This window comes from Thermobia domestica, chromosome 10 (genome assembly GCF_964235325.1).
Source record: "Thermobia domestica chromosome 10, izTheDome1.hap1.1, whole genome shotgun sequence".
Classification (NCBI taxonomy): domain Eukaryota; kingdom Metazoa; phylum Arthropoda; class Insecta; order Zygentoma; family Lepismatidae; genus Thermobia; species Thermobia domestica.
In genome coordinates this window covers 265451208-265464296 of record NC_137463.1, presented here as the reverse complement: position 1 = coordinate 265464296, position 13089 = coordinate 265451208, and the positions used below count along the sequence as shown (strand labels likewise).

At 36.0% G+C, this 13089-nt stretch overlaps 1 protein-coding gene and 1 long non-coding RNA gene across 2 annotated transcripts in view; one reads left to right on the top strand and one right to left on the bottom strand.

Moving 5' to 3' along the window:
• Positions 1 to 6449, bottom strand: part of PH4alphaEFB (prolyl 4-hydroxylase subunit alpha-1) — a gene marked incomplete in the record, with an annotated part of 205716 nt that extends 199267 nt beyond the window's left edge. Inside the window, 1 exon segment of the mRNA XM_081729523.1 lies at positions 6296 to 6449.
• Positions 6450 to 8236: 1787 nt separating this feature from the next.
• LOC145662215 (uncharacterized) overlaps positions 8237 to 13089 on the top strand; it is a 36382-nt gene continuing 31529 nt past the window's right edge. Inside the window, exon 1 of the long non-coding RNA XR_014127013.1 lies at positions 8237 to 8297. This is a non-coding gene — a long non-coding RNA (uncharacterized LOC145662215). The remainder of the gene's footprint in view (positions 8298 to 13089) is intronic.

Genomic DNA, 13089 nt, shown 5'->3' with positions numbered 1-13089 from the left:
TTTTGAATAAGAGGCGTAACAATTTCCAATAGACTATTTCACCAAATATAGTTAAATCCATTCGTAAATAAGTAAATATTCGAACTTATCTCAAGCTCGGCTATTAAATTTTGATGACTAAACTAGACCGTTTCTTGAACCACCCTTTCATCCACACCCTCTTCTTCCTTTTTGGTTTCGCGGGTCTTTCCCCTTCCAAAGCACAAGCAATTACCATCGCTAAACAAGCTGTTTCAGTGGATATGTTTATGCTATCAAACTCAAAATTGAACTGAAGTTTGTGCAAATAGTTGAATCGTGTATGGTCGAGTTTCTGCACAACCACAGTGCAGAAACATGATGTTTGCACAAACCGTGGATAGTCTATGGGCCCCTTTACGTTTTCTAAGTATGCTCTGTAGTTATGGTAAGCAGACTTAGCAGATGTGAGAAGCTTCTGAGTAAGTGGAACCAGTTCTGGCTTATTTCCGAATTTCTTCATTCCAGACATTATATTTAACTTAGCATTGAGAGTTCTCAAAGCCATGAAATATTCAAATTCATCACCTACTCTTAAGAAGAACATACAAGAAGCACAACACAAGACGAACACGATGAACTACACAAACACACACCCACAACGTGAAACGGAGGATTAACTATTACGAGAGAAAACTTAAAGACTATTATGATAGAAGAAAGAATAGACACAGAAGGGTTCTCAACCCCACCTTGAGAACTTAAGCATCCACCGTGCTTTAGAAAGAATAAAAGGCTGAAGTGAGAGTAAAGCTGACTTGGTTCACATGTGGCAACATAGCTGCACATTGCAACAAGTACTGAAGCTTTCAGAAGAGTAATGAGTAACAAGTTTCTCTTTTTCCATTTATTTTTATAATATTTTTTCTTAGAAAACTGCCAATGCAAAACATAAATCACACGAAAAAGTCACTTTACCTCCCAAAAAAGTAACTTTTAGTTAAAAAAAAAAAAAAAAAAAAAAAAAAAAAAAAAAAAAAAAAAAAACCCACTCGCTATGACTCTGCTATAACAGCCACGCTGCAACTGCAGGGCTGTTTCAAGTTCGGAATAATTTTCCAGTAAAGGGTCCACAACATGCATCTTATTTCGAGACAGTTTTCTTTTAAGAGCTGTCAACTATACGCCAGTATTTGATAAAAATATTATTTCTAGATAAAGTATAATAATCATCTGTCTTCACCTGATCCCGGAAATGCTTCTTTTCTTTTTCCTTTAGCTATCTGGGTATTTTTGGTTACACAATCTAATTTATCAAGTGGTGTTTCGAACCGGAAGTGCTCGAAAAAAATTCGCAAACTTCGACTTTTCAGATAAATTGACGTTCATTTGTTAATTTATGTACAAAAAGATACGCACGCGCAAACCAAACTATAATAAAATATAGTTTATTTATATCCCTATGTACATACCACAACAAGAATTGTACCTCTACCTGTCTCCATAGCCGAATGGTGAGGCTCCGAAGTTGACCATTTTCCATGTCTTCTACAATTCATAAATTGTACTCCCCGTCTCTGATGGCCCATTACTTGGCGGGAAAATTTTTTTCGACAAAACAAAAAAAATGGGTCTCTTAAAAACATGTCTAGTTGCTATAAAAAAAGTTTCAACAATATCTGAGATGGTGATGGTACATGCTCTGCCTGAATTGAAATGGAAGGCACCTTACATAGAACAGATATATCAATAAAAATGGCCATTAAAAATAGAAGTTACTATATACATAAAAATGTTAACTCTTCGCAGCTTACATCAACACACAGTAGAGTCTTTTTAATTTGAAGTTTAACGAGACAGGAAAAATATGCTTTGTCCAAATTATCCAAAAATATGCTTTGTTAAATACATAAGTGAACAAAACTACTGTACTTACCTGAAAAAAAAAAAAAAAAAGTACTATGCAGTAGACTTTAACGTTAAAGGAGAATTTTATTTGCATGAAACAATGTTCCGAACAAATAAACAACATTTACTGGTACATAAATTAAGCCACATGTATCATAGAAAGGTACGGTCACTGTCGCAAATCCCGGGGAGATGAGGGGAACATGTCTCCCCCAATCTTGGAACTGAAAGCGATACTCGTCCCCACTAAAAATTCGATTTGAAATATGTGATTTGTGTCTGACTGCCACAACAGAAAGTGAAATGAAATTGATGTCCCTTGGCTTGTTTCATTTTTAAGAAAAGAATCGTGTTCTTTAATATTTCATTGTCATTATTTGTTTAATACCTGTAACCTATAACGATTCGTATAATGCTATTGAGATCATCATCATTTTGCTCAAATAAGAGCATTATTGCGTCATACATAATTGATTTTCTTTCTTCATAGTTTTGGGAAAGTCATTATTTATATTATTATAAAACAAGTGTCCTAAAATTTTAATGTGGATCATTTTGAATACCTAAGTAGAAACATACCAATTATAGACATGCACGTATTCAGATTTCAGATTGTGTTTACGGCACTGATTTGTAATACTAATATGGACTATTACTTCATTTATATTTCCTGATATATTGATGATTCAGAGAAGGAGTGGAAGTCTGATGAAGACATAGTTATTGTGTTGAAACTGTTACATGATACTTTTTTTTTTTTTTACATATAGCCTTGCTCAGTGTGTTATTGTGTATTAGTATCATAACTTTTTTGTAGCAACATACTTTTCTTTAGAACCGCTGAGGAAGAGGTGAAGTGTGTTTCGAAACAGTTAGCAGACTTTGTGATTTTTAGATGTTTTAAGGTATGAGAATTTTTACTTACTATAAATAATATAGTATTTTCCATTGTAAAAGCTTCGCTTTTAACAGACTTAAATCTGATTTAAGTTATTCGCTGACTAAAACAATACCTTAATTATAAAAATTATTAACGTGCGACAGTATCACTAACTATATACTTTGGCTTCATCAGACACTTTGAATACACAGGTAGTGACATGTTTCATATAACAGACAGCGAAAGAATTCCCTGATTCCTGATTGGTTGAAGGTAGTACGCTATAGTAGTTAATGAATAGATAAACTACTACACGCAACTAGTCTACTTAAAGAAACCAGAACGCTTCCATTAAGCTATCAATAGATTGCAAACAACAACACGAAGGTTTCAAGAAAAGCTGATACAGTTAAAATACTAAAACCTCACCTAAGCAGTAGCCTATAATAAAGACAGAGTACGGAATTGACGCATGCCCACCGAAACAGTTTCGGAATAGATTATAGCAAATAAATGAATTAACATAAATAGTCTATTTTCACAATCACATACGTTATCAGGGTGTCTAGTGAAATTCCAAAATGAAATTTCGTGACTTTATCGTGACCTTTTCTTTACCAAATCATAAAAATTTCCTACCATTATCAAGAGCAAATCTGGGTGCGAATAGGCCGAATTTTCATCCATGTGATAGAAACGTATTTTGCTTGCGATTTGGTAGCGTCTAAAGCCGACCATAAACATTTTTGGTGGTGAATTTTGACGTTTTATAGAAAAAAAATTTCCAATCTGTACTTACATTTTCACAGTTTAAAAAAATCGTGACCCAAAAGCTACATTTCATGACTTTCATGACCGTTTTCTGATTTCGTGACATTTTCGTGACATTCGTGACTTTCGTGACCGATAGACACCCTGGTTATGTTCTATATCGAAGTTTAGTTACCGGTACTCATAATTAAAGTGACTTCTTCTGTACTTCACTCAAGGTTAGAATGGACTAGCGCTATTAATTTACGTGAACACAAGTAATTACTAAGCATGCAGCAACTTGCTAACGCAAACATTGAAAGAAGTGTAGGACAAAATATTACCGGAAGCATTGTAAGTTTTGTTCTATCATTCAGCTTTCTCCTACTGAATAATTATTTAATAATAATAATACCGTAATAAATAATGAGCATGTTTGAACAAGTTTATTTGTGATATATCCAGACTAGCGAACGAATGCAGAAGGTCGGTCTTATAACTAAAATCTAAATAAAAGTGTTAACAACCGATTAACTTCTAATTAATCTATTACAAATCTTATTGTCCTGTTTGTAATACATCAATTCACGCATATGCTCAGGTTAAGAGAAATACAGTTTCGAAAATTATTTCCAGAATATTTTGTTATCTGTAGGAAAGCATATATATCTTCAATATTCCTTTGGTAAAAATTTGCGAATAAATTGACCTCACAAAGATATACAAAGAATATTTTATCTACGGCAAAAAAAAAAAAAAAAAAAAAAAAAAAAAAATCCACCAGTTTCGAAGATAACAGTAATTAAACAATTGGTTGGAAATCGTGCAGTCTTTTTTCTTTCTTTCTTTTTTTTTTTAATCAACTCACGAAAAAATAGGGGCGTTAGTTCAGCATTAACAAATAATTTTAAAAAATCACTGGTTAAAGACAATTTGCCTTTGAATTCTATCTTCAATAACAATACGAGGGGGAGGAAGAGGAAATGCTCAGTAGTACAGCGATCGGGTTCACTCGAGAACACGGTTCTACCAAATAGAAATTTATTAGTGAAATACGATGTGCAACATTTTTCGTGAAGGAATGAGAGTATGAATTTAAGTAATTACTGTCAGCGCAGAGCACATTGAAATGAATTTTGAGTAATAGTAAAAATAATTGTATGGGTAAGTGTGCTCTTCCCCTATCCTCGCTTACACGTACACTCGCCGCCGATGACGCGCCTGCTCCTTACAGACACTCTCTCTTGCAACCGCTTCGGACCTCCTGCTGAGCTCTTTCCCTGACTCGGATAGATAGCATTCGTGCTTTTAGTGGCTACTTAGCACAAGTTGGTACGTGTTTTACGCACTGTATTTTTATGCCATACATCCGCATTGTATTTATCTTTCTGAAGTCAATCTGCAGGCAGCAATGAAGCTTCATTTAGTGCATGCTCTAATCTAACCTGAAAATGCAAGGAATGTGTCAAATTTTGGTAGAACCGTCAGCTCAAGTAATGCCTAACAGTCACCTCTGATTCGAACCAGGCTCGCACTAAGTGGTTATTATAGCCGGACAAACACCGTGCGCGTAATTTTCCTGTGGTTTCCCAATTTCTTCTTACTTTCTTTATTCTACCACTTTCCCCATTATCAACAACACGTCTCCTTTACCTTCGGAGAACAACCGTAGGATGTTAAACTAAAAAAGATACAATTCTTGTTTTTACTGACCACAGGCTGGTACGTTTGTTTTGCACAAATAATCATTTTAGTGCCTACTCACCGTCGCCTAAGGACTGTTCCCTACGAACATACCACGTGTGGGGTTACCCGGCTTCGCCTTACCGTACACAGAAATCGATATAATTCTTGCTATACCCTGGCCGGCGAACGGTGATTTCTGACAGCTAAGCTCGCGAGGACGACTGAGAAGCGCGGTGTTGGTATGTGCTTTTCGCGCAGGGGAAGAATCGTCTGCTTCCTCGTTGAGAGTAGAAGGGGGTGAATGAAAGTTTGGCAATGTGCGGTAGTTACCATGGAGACGCGACAGATTCTGAGCCTAAGGTTGGTTGACCTGTTGTCTTCTGCTTGCTCGCCGTGGTGTTGTGCAAAGCTGTCAGAAATCATCGTTCACCGGCCAGGGTATAGTAGCCAACACTTAGCACAAATCGGTGCATGTTTTTCGCATGAATAATTAGTTTTATGGCCCCCAATCTGCACGCATATTATCAAACTGTACGCAATTTTTTTGGCATCCACCAAGGACACTAGAATGTAGCAACGAAACCAAGAAAAATGATTTAAAATAATGTCTTCAACTTGACATTTCGCAAATCTACAGGAAAATCTCTACATTACGTGGGTAAACTTTATAATACACGCTCCAGCTGCATCGGTAAGTACAACCGCTTTACAAAAGGTAAAATAAAATAGAACGAATTAAGGATAAATACGGTAGGATTAGCTTCTGGTTAGGGAAGTTTAGACTCATTTAGTTAAAATTAATTGTGTTTCTGCGTAAGGATACTAACTGGAGCGGGCGTTGTAATGTTAACCCCATTACGTTGAACGTGAAATTGATGCGTAACATATGGAAGTCAACAGACAACACACTGAACGTATTTCAACTATCTTTTATACTCAAAAAAGTGCAAGTATTACGCAGTTACACCTACTTCTTTACAAACACTTCTTTAAGAACAAGTTATATTCAAGGGAATAACACATCCTCCACACATCATGACTAAAACCGATATTATTTTACATTATTTAGCATTTATGTTAATTCAAAGATGCAAATAAATGATGAAAACTTACTTGTTTTTAAAGATTTTCCATCACCTGCACAGCTACAGAATAAACATAACCACCATATTCTTTCGCACCAGGGTTGGAAATTTCACTAATTGTAAAAATCGTGCAGTATGATGTAAATAATCATTTCTTCCCTTTCTGTATCTTAAAAACTAAAATCGGGTTAGCCAAAGAGTAGATCCTGAAATGAAAAAAAGAAAAAAGAAAACGTAAAATTAACAGGAAAGGAAAGGTAAATTAGTAATTTTTAATGAAATTCATGAGGTGCAGTTTTACTATACGGATCCATAGATTCTAAAACGCACAGACAAAAGTGGGGAAGTCTTTAATTTGTACATTTTATGTCGAGAACAGAACCGAACGAACCCCTGCGAGGCTTCTAACCCATTACTACTGCTACCCCTACTCCTACTCCTACTTCTACTACTACTTATACTATGGACCCGTTTGGTAAAACTGCACGATTCATGCTAACAAAAGAAGTTTAATATAGGCCTAGTACCGTACTTTAAAGTGTTAGAAGCTGCATGTTATTGCTACTATTTTGAGTGTGATAGACATAATGTAATGAGGGAATTATTTCCCTGCGTTCAAAGATAGTGGTAGGTACTATTTAGTTTCTCTCTCAAATTAGTTGGTTGTAAGTCTGGCTCACTGGTTAGGTTAGGTTAAGAAAGCTCACAAAAAGTCATAGTACTGGCTCCTGGGCCATTGACGGATTTGGGGGATATACGTATTAATTCATTAATTGTCATCCGATAGTAGTTGCATGTGACGCATGGGACATTTCGAGTTTTATTACAACCTATTTATTGGTATTTATTGGTATTTCACGTTATTAGAAATTATTATTACATAGTCGTATGTATGGTAGAATGACTCCTGATGTTATTGATATAACGAGACAAATTACAATATAGCAGTAATCATGTCATCATGATTAGTACTCAATAAATGGTGTTCGATATTGTTATTGTTATACATATCGGCACATAAATAATAATAATGAAAACACAATGTAATTGGTACCATATGTATAGTTCTACGTACTAAATATACCTATATCATGTAATTGAGAATTAATTTTTATTTTTGAAAAATGGGTTTAAAATAGTAAAATCACTGTAATAAAATGTGAAAAATAGACTAGGACTAGGGAGCGCCAAAAAGTCGCTTTGTCTGGGTGAAAATTTTGCCTTGGTCCGCCCCTGTTTGTATTTTTTTCATAGGAGACAGTAAGAGCAATTAATTTGTAATATGTGAAAGAAAGCATTAACAGGTTGCTTAACCAATGCGGGAAATTTCCGCTCAAAGTGGAAGAAGGGATTTTCTTCTTTAAAAATCCCTTTTTATCGCAAATATCTGCCCTTTGGTATAGGATACGATCATGCGAATGCTACTAAAAAAAAAAAACTTTGCTTTATGGTGAAGAGAATTAGATACAAAGAGTGGCCCTGGGATGAATAGTTTTGATGCTACAGCCGATTTACATATTTTCCCTTTATAATACCTTTTTAGTGAATTTCTATACTATCATCATCATCATCAAGACTGTTCATTGTGGGAACATGAATTGTACCTCGTTTCCTTTGCCATAAACCAGTCTTTGAAACGGTACCACTCGCATGTCTCCAGCATGTATCACAGTGGAGAAAATTCGCGAAAAAGGGGAATTTTGTCAAAAAATCCATTTTTTTCGATTTTGGGCCCCTCTGGCCGGCCCCTGTGTCAACCCACAGAGCCCCCAAAAATTTCAAACCTGAAAAATTTCCTGACTTATCCCTAATTATCGTAGAGACATGATTGATACACCGTTTTGTTTGGCCAAAACCAGTCTTTCAAACGGTACCACTCGCATGTCTCTAGCATGTACCATTGTGGAGAAAATTTGCGAAAAAGGGAATTTTTGTCAAAAAATCCCTTTCCTCCCGAGTTTGGGCCCCTACATGCTAGAGACATGCGAGTGGTTCCGTTTGAAAGACTGGTTCATGTCAAAGAAAACGAGGTACGTATCATGAGTTTAGAATAATTAGTGATAACACTGTAGATACTTTACTAAAGTAATTAACTAAAATGTGTAAAAAATGAAAAAAAAATAAAGAAATCGAGATTTTCTTTACAGGTCTGTTGACTCTAGCAACAAGAGTCATAACTCATTTTCTTCAGCGTAAGGCAGCCTATCAAATGGTACCACTCAAATTTCGCTATCGTTTACCTGTGAAGAGAAAAATGAAGAAAAGGGAATTTTTTCTTTTAAAAGTCCCCTTTTTTCCATTTTGGACGAGATTTTCCCGCTTCTGGTACACGATATGGAAATTTGAATGGTCTAAAATGATGGGTGGGGGGCGCGGTGGCTCAGTGGTAGAGCGTTCACCTCTGGTGCATGAGGTCCCGGGTTCAAACCCTGCTCCCGCCAAGTGAACTTTGTGGTGGACAAACACCGTGCTCGTGAGTTTTCTCGGAGTTCTCCCGTTTCCTCCCACTTCCTTCATTCCACCATTTCACTCATCTCTCTCATCATCACCGTCTTCTTTAGCCTAACCGGCATAACCGTGGGACGTAAAACTTAAAGATTTCATTTCATTTTTTTTTTCTAAAATGATGGGTGCGATCTCCTTGGGGAAACGACAGTAGTTTTGAAGAATTAGGATTGGTTAATTAATCAATCTTATGGGGATAAAAGATTGTTACGAGTACACCATTTTCTAATAGTTTGATTTGTTGGCGAAAAACGTTACAAATATATTCACAACAATATAAGCATTTTGTAATAAAAAGTTCTACCATTAATAGTTTCTTTTTGTTGTAATAACCCCTAAAATAATCAAAATAATGAAAAAAGATCAAAAGTGTTACGTAACAAAGGGGAGAAGTTCGGCCTTGCGTTACGAAGTGTGACAAGCAGGACGGAGGGGGGGGTCAAAAATTGGTCAAAAATAGCGTAACGAAATATGTGGACTGCCCTTAGAACAGGAAATGAGACATAGATGTTAATAAAATAATTACGTCTTTTTTTAAGTCACGAATAAAAATAATTATTTTTGTCACGAAATCTTAAAGAAAATAAGTGAAATTTCAAAGAAAATCGGCCTTATGTAGATAGGTTCTGTGTACAAGGGCTTCAACTAAAATAGTTATGTACAAAGGTATAACGTTTGATCCGGGATATTAATTATTGGTTAAACATAATAAAAACTACCTGGAATATAATTTATGGACAAAAAGCAAATAATAATAATAATAATAAGCTAGAAACCAGTGTTTTTTAGTTTCCCGGAAAGAAACCAAAATTTGCCGGTTTTTTCAGGCCTCAAAAACACTAGCTGCCATGGGCGGCGATTAGGGGGGCAGTTGCCCCCCCCCACACACACACACTTTTTTGTGTAACCCATTTGTGTATATAGTTTAATTTGGAAATGTAAAGTTTTTGTATGTATGTATGTTTATAGAAAAAAATGGTGCCATATAATATTCGCCGTTGCATGAGTACGTGATGGTTATCCTCCCGTGGAGTTAAGAAAGCTGCAGAAATTGCATTTTAATTGGCACGGAAAATAACCCAAAAATTAACCTATTGCAACAGAATAATTTCAGCACACTTTCACTTCTTATAAGGATTCAATATATTAATCAGCCGCTTTGAATTTTAAGACGTTCAAGAGCAAGGAATCAAATCTCTGTTTAAGAGTACAAAGGGCTAGTACATACTTGCGTTGGTCTTGTCAATTTGCTTAATAAAATATGAGATACGATATACGGTATTTTAACAACAAAAAAAAAGTATCCTATTAGTTATACATCCTCCCGTCAAGTCTTGTCCCCCACTTTTAACGTGCAATCGCCGCCACTGCTAGCTGCAACATAATTTCTTTTGGCTTTGTAGCTGGCCCCCTCAAAAACGACGGGTCCCTTCTACATAAACCTGCTGGCTACACCCCTGGTTTCTCAGTGTAAAAATGGACTACCGGCTGGACAATGTAAACACTATAATATTCCAGTCACATCCATTACTAACTTAATTTTCTTTTGCTTGAAATAGTGTTCGAATGATTACTTTTATGCTAAGTAATGGATGGTTGTTTTATTTTTTAAAAAGAAACAATAAAATAGTATCAAATAACATTTGGCTACTTTAGGTAAGTGAAATGCCTCACTCCACGATTGTTAGTCACTATTACTCAGGATTTTTCTATAATATGGCCACTATGTCTCTGGCTCTGACAGTACTGCACGTGGACAAAACAATGTTGTCAATTTGTCGTGGGTTTAACCGCACACGCTAAGAATAAACAGAAGAAGCAAGCAAATAGAACCGAAAGGAATTGCTTAATAAATGATGAATTTTCATGTAATATTTTCCATAAGTAGAAGCTTTGCTTTGTATACACTTAAACACAAACAAACTATTTACTGAGCAAAACAATATATTCACATAAAAAAAATACATACGTGTTACAGTTTCGCCAACTAACACTTTGGCTTCATCAGACACTCTATCAGATATAGTGTCTGATGAAGCCAAAGTGTTACTTGTCGAAACTGTAACACGTATGTAGTTTTTCATGTGAATATATTGTTTTGCTCAGCAAATAGTTTGGTTGTGTTTATGAATTTTCATGGATTTTTAAAACCTTCAGTGTAAGCAAAAAAATAATAAATAAATAAATAAAAATAAAATAAATAAATAAATAAATAAATAAATAAAATAAAAATTACCAGAATTAAACATAAAGTAATCGAGTAAACTGACACCTTCGCTGCCTACATGTATTCGTCACTATCGATAGGTTGAACTCCACAATATTGAAATAATTCGTCAGAGTTAACTGCCGAAATTTCTTCTTTATCGTCATTGTCGTCGCTGCTATCGTCACCATCACCCAATGTTATGATTAAATCTTCTACAGCTTGTTCGAAGACACCTTCAGCTTCCCAAGTTTGCTGCATAATTTTCCACGTATGCTCAACGGCGTTTTTCCAATTATTCGGGGACAGTTTCTCGATCGCCTCTATTACTAAATTTTTCACGTCATTTACACGAAATGTTTTATTATGTTGAGCCACATAACCTTTAACTTGAGCTCAAATTAACTCAATTGGGTTAAAATGGCAATGATATGGTGGAAGTCGAATAACTGTATGCCCGTGAGCCTCAGCAATTCCATAGATTTCATATGATGGCTGTCTTGGCTTATAGAGTTTTAGTAATGCTATTAATTCGGCTTTTTTCATATCTGGTGATACTCCAGGAACATTATTTCTTTCACTCCACCTTATCATGTCCTCCTTTTTGCTGTTCGTATTTGGAGGTTTATTCGTTTGAACGGAATGATAACCCGTGCTATCAAGCACGATTACGGAATTCTCGTTAATATTTGGAAATAGACTATTAACAAACCAGTCTTTGAAAGTATGGAATTCATTTCCTCGTGATAATCACGAATGCTCTTTGATTTAAAAAGCAACATTGCCTCAGATACAAATCCGCGCACAGTCCCGGCACGAAGCAAAATAAGTCGACTTCCCTTGCCAATAGGTGTCTTCATTGTCCCTTCGGATGTTATTGTCTGTCCACGCACTGCTTCTTTTGTGTCCTGTATTCACCCATGTTTCGTCCAGCCAAACTAAGTTTTCCGGGTTCATTTATATCATCACTCTCAAAAATTTTGCAACAATATAGCTTTTTTCCATAAGAACTTTTCTTCCAGAGAATTTCTTCCACCAAAAACCAATTTGCCTTGACCTAACACTCAAGCTTGTTTTCCCTCCCTCGAAAAGCCCTGCTTCTTTCAAGGACTTGAGAAGCTTACCGGGAGTCGGCAATTCTTTCGTTACATATTGATAAATGTGTTGCCTTATTGCGTCATCCTGGAAACGATCTAGAGACGTTTCAGCATTGGGTCGTTTTTTTTTTTTTTTTTTTTTTTTTTTTGTGTGTGTGCGTGTGTGTGTCTGGAGTAACCAAAACTGCCGAAGGAGAATTCAGTTCTTCGGGACATTTTTCTTTTGTTATGTTCTTAATAATAGACTTTCCCACACGCAGGGCGTCAGCCACTCTGTCTACCATCCTCCTTACAGGAAGAAGAGAGCCACCTTCATCGAACTCGTTCTCGAAATATTCACGAAGTCTGTATATCAATTCTTGGCTTTGTCCTTTATACACTCCTATTTTCTTTGGCTCCGGTTCTGAAGAACTAGCCATCGTCACTACGTAATTACAACACTATTCTTAACAACACACCCAAACACACAAAAAGAAAAGGAAAAAAAAACACAAAGTCGCAATAACTAAACAATCTCAAAGCACTTTTCACTCAACTGTGCACAAACAAAAGGAAGAACACGAAGCGGCAACAACGTCTAGTTTTCATGCCAGAGCGGTGAAAGCTCGGTCACTCATTGGCCCTTTGGGGGGGGGGGTCAGTGTAGTATCAACCCTTGCTTTCTTTTTCGCATAGCTGTCAGATCAGAGGTACAGCGGCCCTAGTATAAATGTCTTCCTTTTCACAGTTATTGAAATCATGCACTAGCAGCTCGAAAGCTAATCGGAACCAATAACAAAAGACAGTCTCGTAGTTTGTGACAATATTGCAGTTTTTATTAACCCTTTCAGGGTCAGTTTTTGCGTTTTCGTAGCCTTTCGGTTAATGAATTATTACTCAAAGACTATTTACTCGATTGATATGGTTAAGATTTTGTTGTTTTAGAAGAAAGATGTGACAACTTTATGGCGTAAGTTTTATTGCAATGTTGCAAACGAGCGGGAAATGTATGGGTGACAATTTACAAAAAATTTC